This window comes from Cricetulus griseus, chromosome 6, assembly GCF_003668045.3.
Source record: "Cricetulus griseus strain 17A/GY chromosome 6, alternate assembly CriGri-PICRH-1.0, whole genome shotgun sequence".
Lineage (NCBI taxonomy): Eukaryota > Metazoa > Chordata > Mammalia > Rodentia > Cricetidae > Cricetulus > Cricetulus griseus.
Genome location: NC_048599.1, coordinates 101070132 through 101092878, shown reverse-complemented (window position 1 = coordinate 101092878; position 22747 = coordinate 101070132).

Sequence of the window (22747 nt, the reverse complement as noted above, 5' to 3'; positions counted from 1 at the left end):
TGTGCTACTGGTGTTATGTTCAGGAAGCGGTCTCCTGTACCGATTAATTCAAGGGTATTTCCCACTTTATCTTCTAGTAGGTTCAGTGTGTCTGGGTTTATGTTGAGGTCTTTGATCCATTTTGACTAAAGTTTTGTGCAGGGTGAAAGGCTTAGATCTATCTGTAGTCTTCTATATGTCCACATCCAGTTATGCCAGCACCATTTGTTGAAGATGTTATCTTTGTTCCAGCATATATATTTGGATTATTTGTCAAAAATCAGGTGTTCGTAGGTGTGTGGGTTAATATCAGGGTTTTCAACTCTATTCCATTGGTCTACCTGTCTATTTTTGTGCCAATACCAAGCTGTTTCCTGGACTTTGTAATAGAGCGTAAAGTTAGGAATGGTGATGCCTCCAGAAGTTCCTCTATTGTACAGGGTTATTTTGGCTATTCTGGGTCTTTTGTTTCTTCATGTAAAGTTGAGAATTGTTCTTTAAAGGTCAGTGAAGAATTGTATTGGGATTTTGATGGGGATTGCATTGAATCTGTAGATTGCTTTTGGCAAGATTGCCATTTTTACTATTTGATCCTGCCTATCCAAGATCATGGGAGATCTTTCCATTTTCTGGTATCTTCTTTAATTTCTTTCTTTAGAGACTCAAAATTCTTACAGTACATCTGCCACCCCTGTTAACTCCTTCCCAATCAGAGACTTATAACCACCACACTTTTAATACAGCCACATCACTACCAGTTCCTTTCAAGTCTTCACCACACAGATCTGAAAAGATTACACACACACACACACACACACACACACACACACACACACACACACACACAGAGAGAGAGAGAGAGAGAGCTGACAAGATCACACATACACACACACACACACACAACACACACACTCAGAGAGAGAGAGAGAGAGAGAGAGAGAGAGAGAGAGAGAGAGAGAGAGAGGAGTGTGAGCTTTGCTTTTATTTCTCATCATTTCTTTCTTTGTCTCTTTGTTTCTTCCTTCCTTCCTTCCTTTCTTTTTTTCTGGGGGTTGCATATGTATGTGTGAACATGCACCAGGGTGTATTAGTGTGTGTGTGCCTATGTGTATATGCTAAAGTGTGACAACATTTGTCTTCTTTAACATCTTTCTACCTTATTTTTTGAGACAGAGTTTCTCATTGAACATGTAGCTCAGTAATGTGCTAGGCTGGCTGGACAGTGAAGCCTAGGGCTTCTCTCTCTGCCTCCCATTGTTGCAATTATAGGTGCCTGCAACCATGCCTGGCTTTTTATGTGGGTGCTGGGGATCTGAACCAAGGTCCTCATCCTTGTACACAGAATGCATTCTATCCACTGACCATCTTTCCATTCTTGAGCATGGTATTTTTTATTTTAATCGATGATACATATTATCAATATTATGACTATATTAATTACCCATATTCCATTAAGGACCTAAATTTCCCCATAGGATTTTGATTAGCACCATGAACAGATCTTAAAAGAGCTCTTCAGCAAGTCCCTTTATCAAATTTTGATCATCTTGGATTGGTAGTCAGTGAAAATGTAAGGACTGGAGTGATAAGTAACTCCAAAGTTGCATATTAGGCATCAAATCCAGTCCTTTGCTCTGCATATTTTATTAGTGTAGGTGAAGTGTGAGGAGGCTATTCCTAGAATCTTTGCTCTCTGAATTCCATATAACAAAATGAGCCATCAAGTAACAGAAAGACCACAGTTTCCATAGAGAAGGAAGGAAGCGTGTGCATGAAAACCAATGATTCACTGAGTAGCTTGGAACCTGAACACGCCAGAGGATGAGAAATTAAGGCTTGAGACTGAGCAGCCTTCCTGTTTTCATCTCACTGTGCTAGCAAGAGACAAGGTGACAGTGAGTTTCTGAGTCATTGTTCTGAGATTTAAACTGCTCGTCTTCTATAGAAGTTTTCTCTACTATGATGGATGTTTTGGTCTTTCGTACAATTTAGGGAAATGCTTTCTCAACAGCTTCTTAGAGTCTTGCCAAACCATCAGAAGTTTGGGGCAAGAGGAGAGAAAGTAGTCAGGAAGGGAACCCTCATTTAGTACTGGATAAAAGCTAGCCAACATCAAGGACAAACTGAGCAAGACATTGTGTGGTACCAACAAAGACCTCCTTTGACTGATCTCCCAAGAAGATCTTAACTCCAACTGAAAGAAGGAAGACCTTCACTCCCAAGTTCATGGGAATGAGCTGCAGAACGCAGCCATTTAGAGATAATTTAGCCATCATTATCTCAGATTTCCTGATGAGTCTGAGAAGCTCGGTGGATGCATTAAAGTGGTCACTGCCATTTCTCTTCTGCCACCTTTCATTATTTCTTATTGTTTAGCACAATAATCTGGGTAGGACATGGCTAATGTATCTGCTCTGTTGTGTCCTATTTGAATGCTGTGGGCTTATGGATTTCCTCACTCCCTTAAAATCAGATGATAAATACTACATCTGAGACCTGTCTTTATTTAGTAGTTTGTTTGTCTATATCCTGGCAGCATGTTCACATAAGGGTCCTACAATGTGGGAAAACTGCTGTATTGCATTTTGAATGTATGGTATTGATTGCCAGAGAATCAGTTAAATTGCAGTATGAATAATGATTGGCACTGGCCTTAACCCTTTTGGCTAAAATTGCTTATTTGTCATCCTGGCTCACGGAAGAGATAAACAATCGCTTGCTGATGATCTAACGGATCAGCTGTGAGTATCATTTGGCATGTCAGATGAGAGCTAATTTAATGAGCTGCAGTTCCTGCCAATTACCTGGGAACAAATCCCTCTGCAAGCTATTCTGTACATCATCAAAATGTTTAACCAAATTCTTACTCATGGCAGGTAAGATGATTGGGTGTTTGATTAGCCAGCATGCTGTCGATATTATCTCACAGGCATTTGTCCTGTCTACTTATCCAATCACCTACATTCTTTAACAATGACAAATTATAATATGTAGTCATCCATTTCTTTATTTTAAATTACGCTGCTCAGTATGTATACTAGCTCTAATACCAAAACATCCCCATGTGTGGGCTTGTTGAATTGCAGATAAGGTTGTTTGTGTAGTGTGTGATCTTATTATTTGGCAATATAATGATAATAATAATAATAATAATAATAATAATAATAATATAATAACAATAATAAACCCTAGCTTTATTCACATACCTTTTGAATACAATGAGAGCAAGCAAAATGAATGACCCTATGGATAAAGAGAGTATGGCCCTGTAAAATGGAAGGAGGGATGTTTGGGAAAGGGTTTGTGAGCTAGTGTTGACTCAGCAGGGAACAATAAGAGGATAGAGTGTGAAGTTGGTGAAGTACCACGCATGGAAGATAATGAGGTCAGTGTAGCAACCCTAGGAAATAGGAGGGCCACAAAGCCCTGGCTGCCTGGACATCCAAGGCTTCCCTGGCTGGGGAGCTTCCCATGCCCTTTACTTAGCCACCTTTCCTTTGTCTTCTTTCTGGATCTTTGTGAATTTCAAGAACCACACCTCCCTGGCATCCTCCTTCTCCCCCCCCCCCCCCGGGGTTTTGCACTTGAATTCATTTACTTCTTTAGTCCCAAGGCAGCAGCAATCTAAATGGGAAGTCCAAATTTTGACAGTCAGTCCAATGCACAGAACGTTTTGTGACTTCAGTTCATTCATTGGTCACCATGCCACCTCCTTGACTTCTTTTTTTCTCCATCCTTCATCTTTTTACTTTTCCCAGTCTTGTACAGCACATTACTTCTGGTCTCTAGAGCAGACTTGGGGTGGGGACATGGGCAGAAGCATGGGGCAGGGGCAGGGCAGGGGCAGGGCAGGGGCAGACAAATGAAGGTCCAGCAGCTTTTGTTTAGGCAACCTGTCAAGGAGTTTGATATATAGTTTCTGCTGTCCCCGAAGTGGTAAGAAGAATAACATTTTCACATCTTCTGCATTCTCTCATGAGAAGGTACTTTCCACCTTTGCTAATTTACTATGAAGAATTTCCAGGGCCTATGTAATCACATAGAATGCAAGCTACTTTTACTTATAGAACTCTGATGTAAAATATGTGGATATTTTCTATAAAACGCCAACCAAGTGTTTTATAATTTCCAATCAACACTAACCACCTAAAGTCAGCACAGAACCCACAAGTATAATACTCTCATTTCAGACTGTACCCACAAATCCAGGTTGCTTCTACTCCCTAGCAGTTTATTATAAATGTGAGGGTTTTGATGACTTTCTGCTTAGGGTTGATGATTTGCTAGAATGGGGCACAGAGATTAGGAAAACACATCACCATTATAGCTTCTTACTTGACAAGGGTCAAGTAAGTTATGGGATAAGTTATGGGAGGTGGTAATAGGGTCCACCAAGACTGGCACCATGATGTGTTCTCTATCCTGGACACTTGGCTAATCATACAGTTTTGGGAGTTTTAAAGGGTTTCATTACATCAGCATTATTAATTGAACCCTTTGTCATTGGTTACTAACTCGGTTTTCAGGCTCTCTTAACTCTCCGAAACCTGGGGGTGGGCTGCAAATTTGAACCCTTTCATGATGTCTTGGCTTTTCTGGGGACCTGTCTGATCTGATCTAGGGGTCCCAACAACTCTCATCAGTGCACATAACTTCTTTATCAATTTTGGGACTCTAGGGGATTTTTTAGGAGCTATATTCCAGGAATTGAGGACAAAGGCCAAATGTCTATTTCTCAATGCGGTAGCAATCCAATATTTACTTGTGATATCCAGGTCTCATGCTCATTATTTTGAGGCACTGGGCAGAATGTTTTAGACACTGGGGCCCTGTATTGGTGTCCTGTCCTGACTTTGTGTCATCGCCTTACATATTTCAAGGGAGCCAGCCACACATGGTATGACTCTATCCCCTCATGCTGGGTTTCCTCCATCAGCACAAGTCCTTGGTGCTCCACAGAGGGTTGAAGTGGTGCCCCTGGTTTCCATATGGTAACATTAGAGACTGAGCCTTATATATGCCCTATGCCCTTTGCTCTCAAAACAAATTAAAGTGTCCACATCACACGGCTCTGGGGATTCCTATGTATTTCTGGTTCCATGTCAGATGCCTGGACCCTGTTAGGTCCCACAGAATCTCATCTGCCCTGCATATGGTCTGGAGAATTGCCCCTTATTTGTCCCAGGGTGTGTGTGTGTGTGTGTGTGTGTGTGTGTGTGTGTGTGTGTGTGTGTGTGTGTGCCTCAATTTAAATTGATTTATTTTTAATTTAAAATGTTTCCCATAAATTACATTTGCCTATATTTTAGCCTCCCCAACTCTTCCCAGATCCTTCCCATCTCCCTACCCATTCTGCTTCATTTTCTCTCTCTCTTTCAAACCAAGCAAGCAAACAGACAAACAAAACACAAAGGTAAAAACAAATGAACAAATCCCCCAATATACCAACAAAAGTACATTCACAAAAACATGGAACCTATCTTGTGTTGGTCAACTACTCCTGAGCATGGGCCTGCCCTGAGCTACAGTTGATATACCCAGACACTGATGATTGCTGGAGGGGCCTGTGTGTGCCATCTAAGGTGGACTTGCTGGGGATGCAAAAATCTCAGGCTATGCCTCTGTTTTCTGTATGTTTTGCTCTTAGTGGAATTCACAGGTATTCAGAGTCACAGGGGTCCAATGAAATGACTATGTCCATGGTGAAGCAATGGGCACTGTTATAGTTAGACAGGTGATTTGGGGGTGCCCCCACATTCAGATGACTGTAGACTACCATTCTTACACAGCACATTTCAGAAAGTGAGAGGAAAGAATTTTTTAGTGCTTTCACCATAAAATAAAAGAAAAATGTTTGTGTAAACATACTTAACTCATTTTATACATGTATTGGATACATGTAAACATTTTTAACTAATGTATGTGTGTATTGAGAAACCTCATAGAATGCCATTAATATGAATAATATTTGTTTCATGTATTAATTTAAATAAGCTTACATTTTAAAAATTTAAGTGACTGTATCTAATAGATGGTGCCTGTGCTTTATTTTCCTATGTTTTTCTCAAATCAACATTTCAAAATCCCGAGTTGGTTGTCAGTATACCCACCCTGAGAAACTATGTATTTAGAAATTCTCCTTTGGAGTTCCTACCCCACCAACTTCTTGAATACTCTCTATTCTCAGTAACCGCAGCTGTGGTCCACTTACGGATTAAATTGCCTTTGGATAAGGCTTTCTAGTAAATTACCAGTTATACTCTCCCAGGGAGGATCCAAGTCAAGGCTTGACTTTTATTGAGGTCAGTTCCATTGTTTTAGAAGAGATCAATTATTGTTATTTCAAGCCCAAACTCAACCCAAACCCTACAGCTACCAATTACAGGTAACTCTGGTGCAGGAAAAGCAGGCAACATCTTGAAATGATTGGATAATGCTTGCACATTGTTCCTAGCACAGTAAGGGCATGCCCCTCCTCAATGCTTTCCCTGCAGGACCACATCCCGGATACACTTAGTCCCAGATTTCTGAAATGGGTATCCCTTCTATCCCTGTTGAGAGGCTATAGTTCGTAAATATTGTGAGAAGTACAGAATGAAAAGGTTAAACCGGTACATTCTGGCTGGATAAGGATTAATTAGATGATTTGCGAGGACTATTATGCGTGTGCTAAATTTACTGACCTTTCTCCCTCCCTGTATAGGATGAAGCTCTGTGCTCGGTGCTCATTATCCTTAAATGTTTTCTTTTCTCTGTATCATCACCTCATTCATTTTATTTGGTCGTTTAAAAATGCACTAATTTGGAGCAGTAGGCTTCACTGATTCCTGAGAATAGAGCATTCAGTAGGCACAGCAGTGCCAGCCTTAGGCACACTCTTTACGACTATCCAGGGTTCACTGGCACTAAGATGTGGCTCTGGGTCAGGTTAGCCAGCGTCCCAACAGATACTCTCTCACTGCTCTATGGGCTGCAGGCATGTCGAAAGGCCCTACAAACAAGTTTTAAAACCAGGTTTAAGTACTGGCTTGCCAGTCAGTTCTTGGCTGTTTAGGATCCGTGACTTTCTCTGTTGGTTGAAATTGGTTGCCCATCGCTTACAATTTTGTCAGTTTTTGAACCGATTGCTAGTATGTTGCAGTGCTGTCCAAGGCAGTTCAGAAAGACTGGGCAAGCCGTAGGGATTCTGGGAGTGCCTAACTCGGCTTTGCTTTCACGTCCATCCAATCCTAAGGGCACAACAAAGTAGAGAACTCATCTGCCTTAGAGCTCCTCAGGTACCCGAGGTGACAGATGAGAGCAGTTAAGAAGACACTGGGGTGGGGATGAGAAGCCTAAGTAGGAAGGCAGTTTGACTCGCTCATTCTGCTAGTGAATTCAGCTGCGTGTGAGAAAACAGACATGGTAGGAGGAGGCTTCGCGCAGTTTCTGTGTGTTCTTCTGCCCCAATGTGGAGGGCTGATGATGCGGCCATGTTGCTGGGGGCCGTGAGAGGACAAAGCACAGCGGAACCGGTTGTTCTACATCTGCTCTCCTCTCTGCCATTCTTAGGATCCATCAACTGAAGGACTTGAGAAGCAAAGTCTGAACTTCAAGGCAGAGGATACAGTTCTGAGCACCGGGCAATAATCCTCCATTTGGCTCTGTGAGAATTCTGGCTTAAAGGGATGAGGGCATAAGGGGGATTAAAAAAATGACTTAATGAGGATTTATGTGAATTTACTTACTAAAAATTTTGACATTTACTTATTGTGTGCGTGTGTGTGTGTGTGTGTGTGTGTGTGTGTGTGTGTGTGTGTGTGTGAATATTGGTTCTCTCTTTCTTCTATGTAGGTTTTAGGGATTGAACTCTCAGGTCATTAGACTTGGCAGCAAGTGGCATTTACTTGCTGAGACTTCCTGCCAACTTCCCACTCATTTTACTTTATTTCAAAGCAAGTTCCCATGGAGCCCAGTTTGGCCTCACACTCACTCTGTAGTCAAGGATGATCTTGACTTCCTGACCCTCCTATCTCTGAGATGTCTGTTGTGCCAGGCTTATAGGTTTGAGCCATCAAGCTCAGTTTATTCAGCGATGGGTACTGAACCCAGGGCCTTCTGTATGTGCTCTATCTGGAGCTACCGTCCTCACCCAAATCTTACTTACTTTTGTCTATGTGTGTGTATTCATATGTGTGGGTATACTTATGAGTCTGGGTGCACACATGCATGGTGTGTATGTGTGCACTCGCACGCACGCACACATGTGTATTTCAAAGGACAACCTTGAGTGTTTGAGATAAGGTCTGTCATTGGCTTGAGTGTTTGAGATAAGGTCAGTCATTGGCTGGGAAGTTGTCATGTAGGCCAGGCTAGCTGACCAGTGAAGCTCCACCTCCCATTGGTGTGATTACAGGCATGACCAGCTTTTTATATGAGTTTTCAGGACCTGAGCTCAGGTCCTTATACTTGTGAGGCAAGTGCTTTACCAACCAAGCCATCTCCTCAACCTAAATCTGTGAATTTATTATCTCTGTCCCCATATGTATTCTACTTTGAACAAGTCTTGATTTTATGTAAATCTTGCTTTAAAACATAATAATATAAAGAACTTCGAAAACATATTTCAAGCACTTTATCACACTTTTAAACAACCTCATGGGTGTGTTAAAATATGAACTAATTCTCATGGGAACAGTTTGCACACAACTTCTCAGGAGTGTGTTGAATTGGCGGAAGTGAAAAGGTTGGCAGAGGGAGGGTTGGTATCTCTGGATGCTCATCCAAGCCCTCAGCATGTTCAGATGTGCCACGATCACTGATTGTGTACTTGAATGCCTTGACTTGGTAACTGTTCAGCATTGCCAAAATTTCCATCACTTCCTGCTCACAAGGCAAAGTTGAAGGTGAGGTGCAAGACTCAGCATCCTTAGCTATAGATGAGCTGTAACGGGACTGAGAAAGATAGGGTTTCTTAGGCTTTGACATTTCATTCTCTTGTTATATAGCAGCTATAAAAAAGTCACTAGCATTTTCCTGTCCTCCTTAAGGATGTGCACCAGCAATAGTAGAAACAAGGGTCTCCATGTCATGCCTAATTTGGTAGCTTACCTGGCAAAAGTAGCTATGAGGGACTCAGAGCAATAGGGTGGCCTTCAGCTTCATCATTCAAGCAGAAGTCCCCGAGGAGGGGATCGGAGTAGAGAGATGCTTCATGGGAGAGAAGTGCCTTTCCTGAAGAAACTCATGTGAATGACTGTTAAAGGCCGTTTCCCAGTTCGTTTCTATAATACACAATTGATGAAAGTGGAAGGAAATGGCAGCTGCTAATACTTGAGTATTATGACGCTTGATGCTCTACACATCAGGGCAGTTCACTGAGTCACTCAAGCATTCACAGACCGCTTGCTTCCTTAAGGTTGGGAATGAGTGCTTTTCCTTATGCAACGGTCTGCTCTGTTCATGGCTTTTTCTTTTTTCTTTTTTAAATGTAGCATATTACAGTTCTGAAAATATTACTGATGCAGATTTTATTCCCAGACCATTGAGTCAATTTAGATATGTCACGCTCATAAAAGCTCATGTTTATTGAAGAGGGTTATTAAATTTACTGTAAGATTTCATAAAGACCCTTTTAGGTGAAAAATGCAGGTAAAATGGTTTGAGTGGATGCTTTATAAACCTTTTACGAGCAAAAAAATTCTAAATGCAAATGTCTTACATAGGAAGTAAAAGCAATTTGTTTTTCTCATTAGGTGCCAGACAGTCGGCTAACGTGAGGATGACAGATTTTGAGATCTATGAAATCAGAGACAGCCTCTTAAGTGAGGGTTGCTAGCTGCTTATATCTTCTATCAAAATGAACATTCGTACCAAGGTTAGATTCAGATGTAAACATATACATGCCTTCGAGGTTTGGGTTAGGGTTCTCTTTGAACCTGAAATGTATTGTTGAGATCTCAATACATTTAGTTTAGCATACACCCCCCCACACCCCCACACCCACACCCCCACACTGTTACAGAATACTACAGTCCATAATTAAAGATATTCATCACCACGTTCATTTAAGCTAGTACAATAAGAGGGCCTCACACTGTTTCTCTTCATTACTATGCAAGACCAGAGATTATATTTCTTGATTTGGAATGATGCCAGAGAGTCATTTCAATATTTGAACTTTATGTATTATTATTAATCATGATGATCATGCACTTTTCAATATTCATGGTACTTCATAACACTTTTTATTAGCTGTTTCTCCTCACAGTTGAATAAGGTCAAGGAAATGGCTTTACTACACTTCTGCAGGTGAAGAAATGGGCACAGAGGGATACAGTGACTTCTCTCTCAGCCTCTAGATTATTTACACAGTTTCCATGAAAATACACAATATCATGCTTTTATACTCTGACACGGAAGCTTTTTATCACAAGCTCTCTTTGGAATTTTATGAAGATAATTTTTCTTACTAGATGGTTCAGATGAACTTTGGAGACTAAGAAATACCATTGAGAAAACAAAACATTGGTTTGACAGGCTGTGAATAAATATTGGCTAAAGAAATATGTCTTAGAGATTTAATTCACGAGATCATCATAGGGATGCTGTGTGTGAAAGTAACACATTTACTAGCACACTGAGTAAGCAATGGCAATTAAGAGAGGACACCGGTCAGTGAGTAAGTTGGATGCATTATGTGTTTCAGAGGTAAGTGATGAACTATTGCAGGATGATAACAGCATATTTCTCCAATAGCTTTTGAGAAAAATGTGGATGTTCTAAACATAGAAGAGTAGACCAAGAAAATGTGAAGACTTATCTCCTATCTGTTGACAGCAACAGATTCCTTTCCTTAGCCTACTAATGATGGCATATAATAACCTCAGCTAAAAGTATAAAGCATATGTACTATAATTAACTCATCTAGCCCCAAAGGGCCATGACCATCAACTTTAATATTATCGAGACAGATTGCAACCCAGGAAGCTAGCTACTCCTTGTGTGGGAGATTTCACGGGAGTACTGCCACATAGCTGGGACTACTGGCAAGAAAACCGTGTCTTCCCACCATTTAATTTGCATCTGCTGGTGTCTTAGTTTTAATATGATATTGCTCTTGAAATGCCTGGGCTATGTATCTTTTTGTTAAAGGGAGCTTTATAAATTATAATTTAGGTGGCTTAAGTGTAGTGTAATCAATTTTTACTTGAAAGCACAAAATATTGTAAATGTTCATTTTTGCCAGAATTATGTTTTGCAGCTGGGCATGGTGGTACATGCCTGTAGCTACAGGTATTCGACAACTTAAGGCAGGAGATTTCTAAGTCTGATGCCAATTTGGGCAGCCTTAGCAAGCCCATCTCAAAATAAAACAAAAAATGGCATGGGTTGTGGTTTCATTGTAGAGTGTCTGCCTCTACGTGTGTGTTGGGAGGATTCAGGACTAACAGTACAGTTGTGTTATACCTGGAGATATTGCATGGCCAGGCCACTTGAGACTGTTTTATATTTGAGGGGAGAAATACTGTGCAATAGTCAGTGATGAATTTGGGAACTCATTCAGCAGTTGCCAGTGGAATACTTACTGTGTAAAAGATGCAGAGATCATCTGTCGAGACGTCTGAAGAGCATCCTCGTGAATGTTCAGTCTTCTGTGCTCTCACTTATGCAGTATATTGACCTGACTTTGAAATGGCTTGCACCTAAAATCCTATTGTGGACATTCCATTCTGATGATGCTGGCAGCTTGGGAAGATTCACAATGAAACAGGGGGGCAGGGGTCACCATAAAACAGGCTAACAGCCCTGTTTATCATGCTCCATAAAGGGTTGGCCCAAAGAATGTTTCCAGGCTTGTGTGACAGCAGAGTCTACTTGTCTCTGTCACCACATCATCTGCTTTGCCAGCCATACCTTTCCAATGGCTGAGCACATTATTCACAGTAGGTAGGATTAGAATGTTTCCAGGAACCTCTAAGCCAGTTTGTCTTATGAATGGCTTCCTCAGGCAAATATGGATTCTCACACACATGTTTTTAAAAGAGAATTGTTTTAAGAGGCAGACAAATGCAGTAGGTACCACAACCTTTGTTTTTTATCAATTGTTTAACCTCAAAAAAAGAGAAAAATAACCAAGATCTCTTCCCAACATGAGCACACATGCACACGAATTAATGTAAAACCAAACTCTTTGAATAGAATGCCTTGAAGAATCTATTCACAGGCCACATTGAAACAACACGGTTTGAGGGCTCACTCTCTCGTGGACTTGTATCAGTCCTCAGATTTGGAGTTGCTTCTGACAGAGGGATAACTTCCAACCCCCTGGCCCTGATAACTATTTGCACAGCAGTAAATGACATCATAAAAATCAACTGGACACTTGCTGTAACCAGGCTCCTTTAACATTGTATCAAAAGACACAACTCATAAGGGGGGCTCTTTGTCATCATTGGCATAGTTTTGTCCAAAGTGAATATTAATAGCAACAACAATAGCAAATCAACAGTAATATATGCTATGTGCTGATTACTGTTCAAAGATGTACAAGGTAGTCACGTTTCCTTCAGTTACCTGTGAAGTAAGCATTCTCGCTAGCTCCATCTCATTGATGAGGAAACTGGTCTTGATGGTGCTTTAGAATTGCCAAGGATCACACAAATAGCAAGAAATGTTTTATAGACCTACATAGTCTGCTCCCAAGTTTGCAAACTTAACTACTAGACTGTCACTTTCTTTTTATAAAAGCATTAGATTGCTTTGTTATTGCTTTTTTTCTTATCCAGTTGCTACTCATGAGAAAACAGCACAAGCATTGTGGATTTTGGGTGCAATCTCTTTTGTTTAAGAGCTTGCTCTTGGAATGAAGTAAGAGACGAAACTGAAGATGTGACAAACTGCAACTGTGCAGGGGTACAAGGAGAAGAACCAGGCTTCCACTTGTTATTCCTACTCTCCTGGGAGAGGTGTACATATCCTTGGCGGCTGGTATATTCTCCTAGAGATATTCTATAGGATACATGGATGAGTTTTTGAAAAAAAATGTTGACTATTCCAGACAGTTTTGAACACACATCTACTCAAACCAGCCACACCAAATGTGTCTTGAAAAGTCAAGAAACCTGGAGACGTAGATAATCATATTCAGCTACTGTCTAGGACACCTCAAGCGCATGCTGACTCAGCTATGGGAAGCACAGCCAAGAAGGCTTTAAATGTGACATGTTTAGTCTGCAGAGCCCTGGTGGACACAGTGATCGGGGCCCTTGGTCATTTGCTACTTGCATCATCACTGAATAGCACCAGCAGAGTCTGCTTTGAAGACCATCTGTCCCTGAAGACATACACAAGTGTCTATTGGGGACTCCACAACCCTGGTAAGATGAGGCTAGAACCAGTAGGGAAAAAAGAGATTTTGAGATCAATTGTTTATAGGGTGAGGAGTATGATCTCATTGCTTTAACAAACCCAGTTCTAGAAGTTATTCAGTGGTTTAGCTATGTGGATACTCATGACAACTGGTTCAGAATAAATCTAAATAAGCATCAACAGTGGTCTGTAAATATGTAAATAAACTAATATAAGTAAAATAAAACAATGTAAATAAATTACCTTAATTCAATATAGTTTCATATAGGCATTAAGGAGTCAGAGAATTTTAAATTATATAGAAAGATGTTTCTTATATATGGCTAAGAGAAAGAGCTGAATATAGAAAAATACAGGCAGAAAAAAACTTGTGTATCAAATATGGAGAGACCCTGGGTAAGAAGTAATGTGGTGATTTCCAACAAATGTTCATACTTAAATTTTAACAACGTTTGGAAGCTTTTTGCTGCTTATTTAAAATGCAAACAATTTAACAATGGATATATTTTATCTGTATTGAAAGTAAAACAAGCAAGTTTTTTTTCCCCTCCAACTTGAGTATGTAACTCTTGGAGCAGCCAGTTTCAGGTCACTCACCAACCAGTCATATAAGTTGCTTTTTCTTGGGACTCTCCAACTTTTTAAAATCATCTGTCTCCTGTCTCTTTCTTACCTTTGAAATTGAACTGCTTATTGTCTATTGATTAAAACAGCATGTGATCCTTCACAGTGCCTTTTGACTATTATCTGGCAGACAATGAACGCTTTTAATTTAGAGTCTTGTGCCCCATTGCAAATTGTTCCTGGACTCTTGATGACAATAACACTAGCCAATGTTGACTGGATGCTCAGCTACACCAGGCACTGGCAAGATGTCATTTAAATGTCATTTCATTGAGTGGCTAAAGGGCATGAGCTATTGCCAGCCTCTTTTCACCAATGTGGAAACTGAGGTTCTAATAGGTGATAGCAAATGTCTAAGGTTTACAGTTGATAAAGCAGAGGAGCATAGATCCCAGAACTTGGGCAATCACTCAGTAGAAAAAGCTATGCTGCCATCTATAAGACTGTCTCATCCCTGATTTGATGATCGGAGGTTTTAAAAGCAGCTTATAAATCCATTTTGCAGACAATGAAATTGAGCCAGGAAATGGGCGGTGTGTACGTGCTTGGAAAGGTGATTCACTGAGAGGCAGGAGCATCCTAGCGTCCCATGGGTCTTGTCTCCACACTTAGCACTAACTCACTTTTCAGGGGAAGATAAGCCACTCCAGGCTCCTGCGTGGCCCTGTGATAAAATAATGGGGATGTGATTTTTGAACCACTCAGCAATGGAGAAGATGGAAATCTCCCCACCTGCCCTGCAAACTGCTGATCATACAATGCTTGCCCATCAAGACCATTTTCAATAGATGATTACTTCAGTGTGCTCAGGCCTGCAGGACATAAGTATGTGGGCAGTGGTGGTAAAGCCATAATTATTCTTAATGGGAAAATGTGCAGGTAATGACTTGGATGATCATGTATCTGTAATGTATGAGTTCCAAAGCCCAATGAAGTAATTAAGCAATCTGCAAACATGCAGGGGAAAGCCTGAAATGGAAAGAACCAACAGAATGTGTCTTGTGATTATCTGACAGTGTTCTTAAACAGAGAAAAGACCTATCTATCCTATCTATCTACCTATCTATCATCTATCTATTCATCCATCATCAACTGAGGGAGTAGGGCTTTGCTGAAAGACAGGGAACTTTTTTTCTGTTTCGTAAGTGAAAAAAAAATCTGAGACAAAACGTGCAGTGGTTCCTCCAAACTCGTGGACCTAGTTGGTGTCAGAAATGGCAGACTGGTATTGAGACAGATGGTGCGCTTAAGAGAAAAAAAAAAGGAAAAGAAAATGAAAGAGGGTTTGTGGTTGATGTTGGTGTTACCAGCATAAGCCTAAATATAGAATGCTTCTATGCACTTATAATAGCTTGTATACAGATAAGCCTTTCAGAATGGGGTGCATGGCAACTATCTGTAGCCAATAGAATGTAAACCAATCGAATCCAAGGAGTGCTCTTGAGGAGTGTTGGCCAATATATCAGTCTAAGGATTTATGGAGTAAAAGGCAGGGAGGAAATGGCTAGATTAGGGCTGTCCAGGGAGCAATTAGTGGCACTTACCGACTATTAAAACACTCTGTCCTTAGAAAACAACAAGAGAGCAAAGTCCTAGAGAACTGTTTCTTTCTTCTTTTGAATTTGTGAGGTTTCTGAAGCTGAAAGCATAGATGTTTTTTTGGGCATTGTATGATTAATTCATGCTGTGGCTTTTAAGTTTTAGGACTGTACGAGCTTGGCTTCTGTTTTCTTCATTGTTGCTGTTGCGAAACAAAGCGCCTCTGAGACACAGCAGGATTTTAAGGAGAGCCCTCCAAAGGCTAACAAAAGCATCCAGGGACGTCAGTGGTCCAGTAGATGGCAGCCTGCCCCCTGAGTTAAGGCCATGCTGTTCCTGGCAACATGTCAGAAGCAGGGAATTCTGACCTTATATGTTTAAAAGCATCTTCCCTGTTTGGAAGTGTGCTGGGGAAGTGACAAGTGAAGATAGCATTGAAGTGCTTCCCCTTCTCCTGTCCATGGGTTGGTTTCTGTATGCATAGACTGTGAGACTGTGTGCTTCCCATTGCAGCTGGCATTGTGTTGGGCCTCACTGAGCTGGCTGCTGCATCTCTTGCCACCAATAGATATTTTTATAGTTTTGCTTTCACTTTGTAAAGGGTACTGCATTTCTTCGGACAAAAGGGCAAACAAATGTAGATGTATAAATGTCCTGGTTTCTATGTTTGTGTTTGATTTCCTTTTATTTATACAATTTGGCTGAGAGAAAAATCATGGATTTCCCTTCCCTAAATGTGAATGTGGACCCCAGATTGGTGGTATAGCTGCACCCCAAGAACTCTGTCACAGTAAGGCCCAGCCCCTCATGTGCCTGCAGGAGATTATCCAGTATCCCCAGGTAGGTCAATCTGTCTGTTGTCATCAACCTAGTCACGTGTTTCTGGACCAGGAAGGAAAACGAAGTTTGAAGTGGTGGTGGAAGGAAGAGAGCCAACTCTGGTCCCCTCTGATTTGGTCCCAAGCATTGTCCTAGTCATTTATTTTTATGTCATGTGAGGGCATTGGGAGATATGAGGACAGGGTTGGGTATCTCCAGCCTGGAGGTCAGGAAGTAAAAGCTTATAAAGCTCAAATAACTGGGTGCAAGCCAGAGCTTTACATTAGGGCTAATCCCATTGTCCCATTTTATATACTGATTGATATTTACCTCTGTGCTATGCTGAAAACCTTGGTCACTAAGACACATGGATTGTGAACTTTTTCTGTGCTTGCATATTTTGTTCATTTAATTTTCTTCAAATTAAATGTCTTTCCTTTAAAAATATTCCATGAAGTTTATTACACTAAGATAAAGGTTGCCTAGCATTAGAAAGTTAGGCACTGCAATTCATTTTATCATTATTATTATTTATCATTATTTTTTATTAATATTTTTCTTTAATCTATATTTTTTTATGTGTGTGGTGTTTTGCCTGTTTGTGTATGTATAGCTGTGCATTGTGTGTATGTAGTGCCTGAAGAGATCAGAAGAGGGCGTAGGAGTCCCCACGGGAACTGTAGTTACAGATGGTTGTCAGCTGCCATGCTGGGGATCAAACCCACAACACCCTCTGGAAGTGCTGTTGGAATCCAGATCCTCTGTAAGAGCAACCACAGTTCTTAGCCACATCTATCTATCTATCTATCTATCTATCTATCTATCTATCTATCTATCTATCCATCCATCATTTATATATCTATTTACTTTTGATACAAGGTTTCATGTGTACAGGCTGGCTTCCACTTACTGTGTAGTTAAGGCTGACCTTGAACTCTTGATCCTCTTGCTTCCTCCTCCCAAGTGTTGATATTACAGGCATATGTTGCCACGACAAGCTTTAAACACCTTTAAGAATCAGAAATATTGGCGGTAGGTATATGTTCAAAATACATTGTATGAAATCCCCTCCCCCAATTTAAAAATTCTTATTATTTATGTAAATTGGTGTTTGTGTATTAGGTGCCTGCCTGGTGCCCAAGGAGACCAGAAGACAGCATCAAATCCCCTGAAACTGGAGTTTCAGATGGTTGTGAGCTGCCATGCTGGGGATCAAACCCACAACCTCTGGAAGAACAGTCCATAGTCTTAATCACTTAGCCATCTCTCCAATCCTGATTCAAAGAATCTAATAAAAAATATTGTTACAAAAAAAAAAAGAACTAGAAACACGCAGTTCTGGCTTTCGACTGGAGCCTCAGCTGCAGGTATCACACAATTCATATTTGTGAGATCACCTCTAGAGCACTGGGCGGGGGTGGGGTGGGTAAACTTTAAAGGATTTACTTGCATTGGAGAGAAGGAGAACCTAAGCCTGCTCCAAAGACATACTTAGAGGTGGTAGAGGAAGACTCAGCTGGAAGTCTGTTTCTTAGATTTCCTCCTTCCCAATCAGGGTTTGGGTTCAAAATCAAAAGAATGTGTGAGATCTCAGTAAGATGTAAGAGAATAATATATTGGGAGCTTGTGTTATAAACAAAGTCAGAAAAGTGTGAGGAAAAACATGTTTCTCATTTCAGTGTCATCCAAATGTATAGGGCCAGGGATGCCAGCATCGGTGTTGAGCTCTTTGGGGTGATGCTAGCAAATGAGAATGGATGGTCCTCCCTTGCTGAGAAGCTGCAGCTAGACAATGCTGTTTCATAATCATTACTGAGATGATGCATCAGGCAAACCTCCATCGTCCAAAGAGAAAGCAATGGATAATGTTCTGTATTGAGCTTTGGCTTTAAGGAAGAAGGCCCTGTCTGGATAGTCATCTGTTAGAACATGAGGGCGGCCCTTACTTGATCTATTCAAAAGGCAGCCCTGGCTCTTACCCACTTAATGGGTCCCTGGAGGTGAGATTCATGAGGAGGTAATGAGCAGACAAGAAATCTTGCTTAATTAGGTCTTCAGTTGATATTAACATGATATTAACATGATCTGCATTCCCTTTTATTCCTCCTCTCTGCCATCTAATCTATTTATGAAGGGCAGAGTAATTAGTAGAGGAAAAGGGGACAGACCTTACCCAGGCTTGGTGAGGAGGATATGGGTATGGCTGTTCCAAAAATAACCTACTGGAGGAGGAGGACATGATCGCTTCTGCTTTCAAATATCTGGAGAGAGACCAAGGCTCAGAGTTATTGGATTAAAGACGTCTGCTCAGTGAGGGAGACCTTTCGACTGTTAAAACTGGCTAGAGAAGGAAGTATGCCGCTTTGTTCAAGAGTGAATTCTTTGCCACTAGAAATGTCCTATTAGAGATCAGAAACCATCTTTGGAATTATTGAAAGGGGTGCAGAGGGTAATGGAGGGGACTGTCATGCTCCTTCTAATTCTGAGAACCTGAGACTTTAGGGTGCTGTCATTGGTGGGTTTTACTTTTACAGAGTCAAGAGAAAGTAAATTATTTGACATAGGAAAAGGTTTTCCTATCCTTCAAAGAGTGTTCTAATGACCCAGATACATTAAGAAAGCTTGGGCTGCTTTGAGCCTTTGATGAGCACAGTCCCACAGTTCATGGGATGAAGATCTCATAGACTTAACAGAGAGCTGTCCATCTTCCCAGGGCAGGCTCTGCTTCTGAGAACAAGTGTATGGTGTCTGCATCCTCCCGCAGAGTGCAACTGTTTCACTATAATCTACTGATAACAAGTATTTTGTGGAATTTTGAGCAGACAGATATCTGTGACTTCCATTTTCAGCCTATATTACTTCTCATCTTTCCCTTTCTCAGAACAAGGATCAAATTTTTCATGGATACCAGTTCTGTGAATACCCAGGTTTCTCAGGATGTACTTTAGTTTGTGTGTGTCAAAATACTTAAGATAATACATCTATAACAAATCAATTATGAAGTTCTAGAGAATAGCATTTATTTCTTACTCTTGTTAAATGTCCACTATGAGTTACTAAGTAACTCAAGGAAGCAGACTGATAGAGTTTATACCATTTCAAGTAGTTCCTTATTTGTCTATCTCAAACTGACATTTATTATAGCTGGTTGGTCAGAAGATGCTTAACATGGCTTCATTAACTTTAATGATTTGGGAAGTACACTGAAAACAAAGAATACTTTGTCTGTTGCTTCTGCATCTAACCCAAGGCAGAACATTTCCCAACAAAGATGACTCCCTCCCCTAAAAATTCCTGTCAGATCTGTAGAAAAAGAATGATATTTTCTTCAATTTATAATCTTATGCTCAATTTAATCTGGTCACAATTTGCAATAGCTTCCAAGATAAATGTGGAAATTAGGATGACAAGAGCTCTCTTTGGCTGAGGTTGTATTTATGTTTGTTGTCTACCTTAATGGACATTATTTGAAAGGTTAAGATAAAGCCACAGCTATCCATGTGCAGTACATTAGGTTAGCCTGTCATTGCAAATTATTTCTGGCTCAAAAAGTAATTATGGTGATATGACCTTTTTTCTTTTAGTTCCACTATGTGTCTTCTGAGATAAGACTTTTCTTTGCTCAATCTGTAATAGCACTGAATTTCATGTCAGTATTTCCACTGTTAAAGAATGGATTATTGGCTTCAAGATAAAGATGCTTGAGGATTTTTCTTATTTTTGATGAAGTTGGTATTATAATAGAGTTATCCCATTCTAAGTCTCAATAATTCCTCAAGTTTTGTATATCCTTTAAGAGATTGTAATTCATCCTGCAAAGCTTGTTTAAGAGATGTTTTTGCCTTGTCAGCAGTATGTCAATGATTGTACAACAAACTTGGCCTCTTGATTTTTCATAATTTTTATTCCTGGTCCATGACATTATTCTGCCAGTGAGGCATCTTTATATCCACTTTCTAGAAATTTGATTTAAATGAAGGTAGTTTCCCATGTATCTTATTCCAGTTTTAGTAAACTTTTCTAAAGATAAACTTGTACTTGGGCAGGATGCCACAGGCAACTCCTATAAAGTGTTTAATGTCAACAAAAGTTAGAAATATCTAAGGAACATATGCTGTCTTAAAATTCTGTGGTCATGCCAAAACCAAACACATAGTTTATCATAACAGTCGACTAGATAAAACCAAACAAAGCAAGAACATCACTAAATAAATAATGGCGTGAAAGTCTTTCGGGTGTTGTTTTAGTCCTAGATGTTGACAGTCTCTGACTCTGGCAGTCTGTCATTGAGGGTGCTAAGACCCAATGGGATCTACAAAGTTCACAAAATGCTCACCCAGGTCACAACCACAATTCCAAGAGCCAAATGTGTGGGTTTTGTGTTGGCTGACAATAAAAGCACTACATGTCACAAAATCACAAGTGTGGTGTGGTGAGAAGTCGGAGAAACAAAGGACCAAGGACTCTGCAGCCATGTTAACTCATTTACTTTCTCCCTTAAACATTTATAGAATTCTATCATATGTCAGGTGCTGGGGACAGAACCAAGAACAAGGTAAAATGTCTGTCTCGAAGGAGCTTGCTCTCTGTTTTTCTAACACAGAATCAAATTTCATCATGTATTCACAACCAGACCTCCAGACTATCTGACATTCCTCTTTATTGGCTCTATGCCCTACAAGCCTGTCTATCTAAAATACACTCTTTATTTTTTAGTTGAAATTCTTTTGTAGTACCAGAAGCTTGCGTTATTATGCCATATAGCTTCCCTTATGAAGAACAAATCTTTCCCTCCCTCCTCCTTTCTTTCTTTCTTTCTTTCTTTCTTTCTTTCTTTCTTTCTTTCTTCCTTTCTTTCCCTTCCTTCCTTTTCCTTCCTTCCTTCCTTCCTTCCTTCCTTCCTTCCTTCCTTCCTGACTTCCTTTCCCCTCCCTTCCCTTCCCTTCCCTTCCCTTTCCTTTTCTGTTCTTTTCTTTCAGTTTTTCAAGACAGGATTTCTCTGTATAGCTTTGGCTGTCCTGGAACCTTGTAGACTAGGCTTGAACTCACAGAGATCCGCCTGCCTTCCTCTCAAGTACTGGGATTAAAGGCATGTACCACCATTATCCAGCATGAAGAACAAGTCTTAACAAAAAATTAAGCTATCAATTAATTTTAGGCATGATTTCGCATAACACAAGATGCTAGGTGGAAGGCATACATTGAGGCAGTATAGGAATAGGCAGGGGAGGGAGGGTCTAGGATCAGAAAGATTTAGGAGCTTTCTGGGCTGTCAAAGTGTGATAAGATACATCAGAGAAGGCCACGAAGTGGTCCTGGAGGGTCACAGAAAGAATTGGAATTCTTTTAGATGATTCAGAAAGTTTTGTAAGTGAGAGGACTGCTTATAGAAAGGAGGCTAGAGATTAAGGAAGTAACTAAAGATGTGGAGCTACCCATCCCCCAGCAACATCAGGAAGCTGTGCCATCTTGTCACAGGAGAAGACACAGTATTAAAAGATCCCATTGAAACTCAGTGTCATAAAGGAGGGACCACTGGTCAGGAGATGTGACATGGAAGAGACAGTCACTGTCAACAAAAGTCTCTCTGGAGTAAGGAAGATAGGGAGAGTTACTAGTGGATCTTTGTGGCAATCACAAATGGGTCAGACCCAGCCAGAAGCAGCTAGCAAGAGAACCAAAGTTCAGCATTCTACAGAAGTCACTGCATCCCCCCCTCCAAGTCACAAAGTGTGAAAAGGGACAATAGAGAGAATTGGGTTGGAAGCAAATGAAAAATAACAAGTATAGGCATGGGGCCTGTTCTCAAGTATGGTTAATATACTTAGTGACACTCCATTGGGGAAATGGATTTTCCCTTTGCCAGTGGGTATCAATAGTTTCTTGGTTAGTGATGGGACTCCATGTCTACTTTCCTCTCTTAGTGGTGGGACCCTATCTGGCTTGAGCCTTTGTAGGCTTTGTGCATGCTGTCCCAATATGTGTAGCCATCCTATTGTGTCTGGAAGGTGCTATTTCCTTGGAGTCTGGTTCTTAGACTCTTTTCACAAAGATCCCAGAGCCTTGAGAAGAGGGGAGTGAAGAAGTCATCTCAGGGAGGACTGAGTGTTCCAAAGTCTCCCAGTTTCTGCACGTTGTCAAGTGGTAGATCATACTATTAATTCCCGTCTACTGCAAGAAGAAGCTTCTCTGATGAAGGATAAATGAGGCAATGATCTATGGGTATAGCTATATGTCATTAGGAGTGCATTTTTGCTGTTTCTGTAGCAGAAAAATAGTAGTTTTCCTATAGGCCCATGGCCTGTCTAGTAATCAGGTTCATAACCCCTTTGTCAGTCAAGTGTAGGTGCCATATCATTGAACTCAGTGCCTTAAATACAAAAAAAAGTGATTGATTACTACCATGATATTTGTGCCACTATAATCAATTGAATTT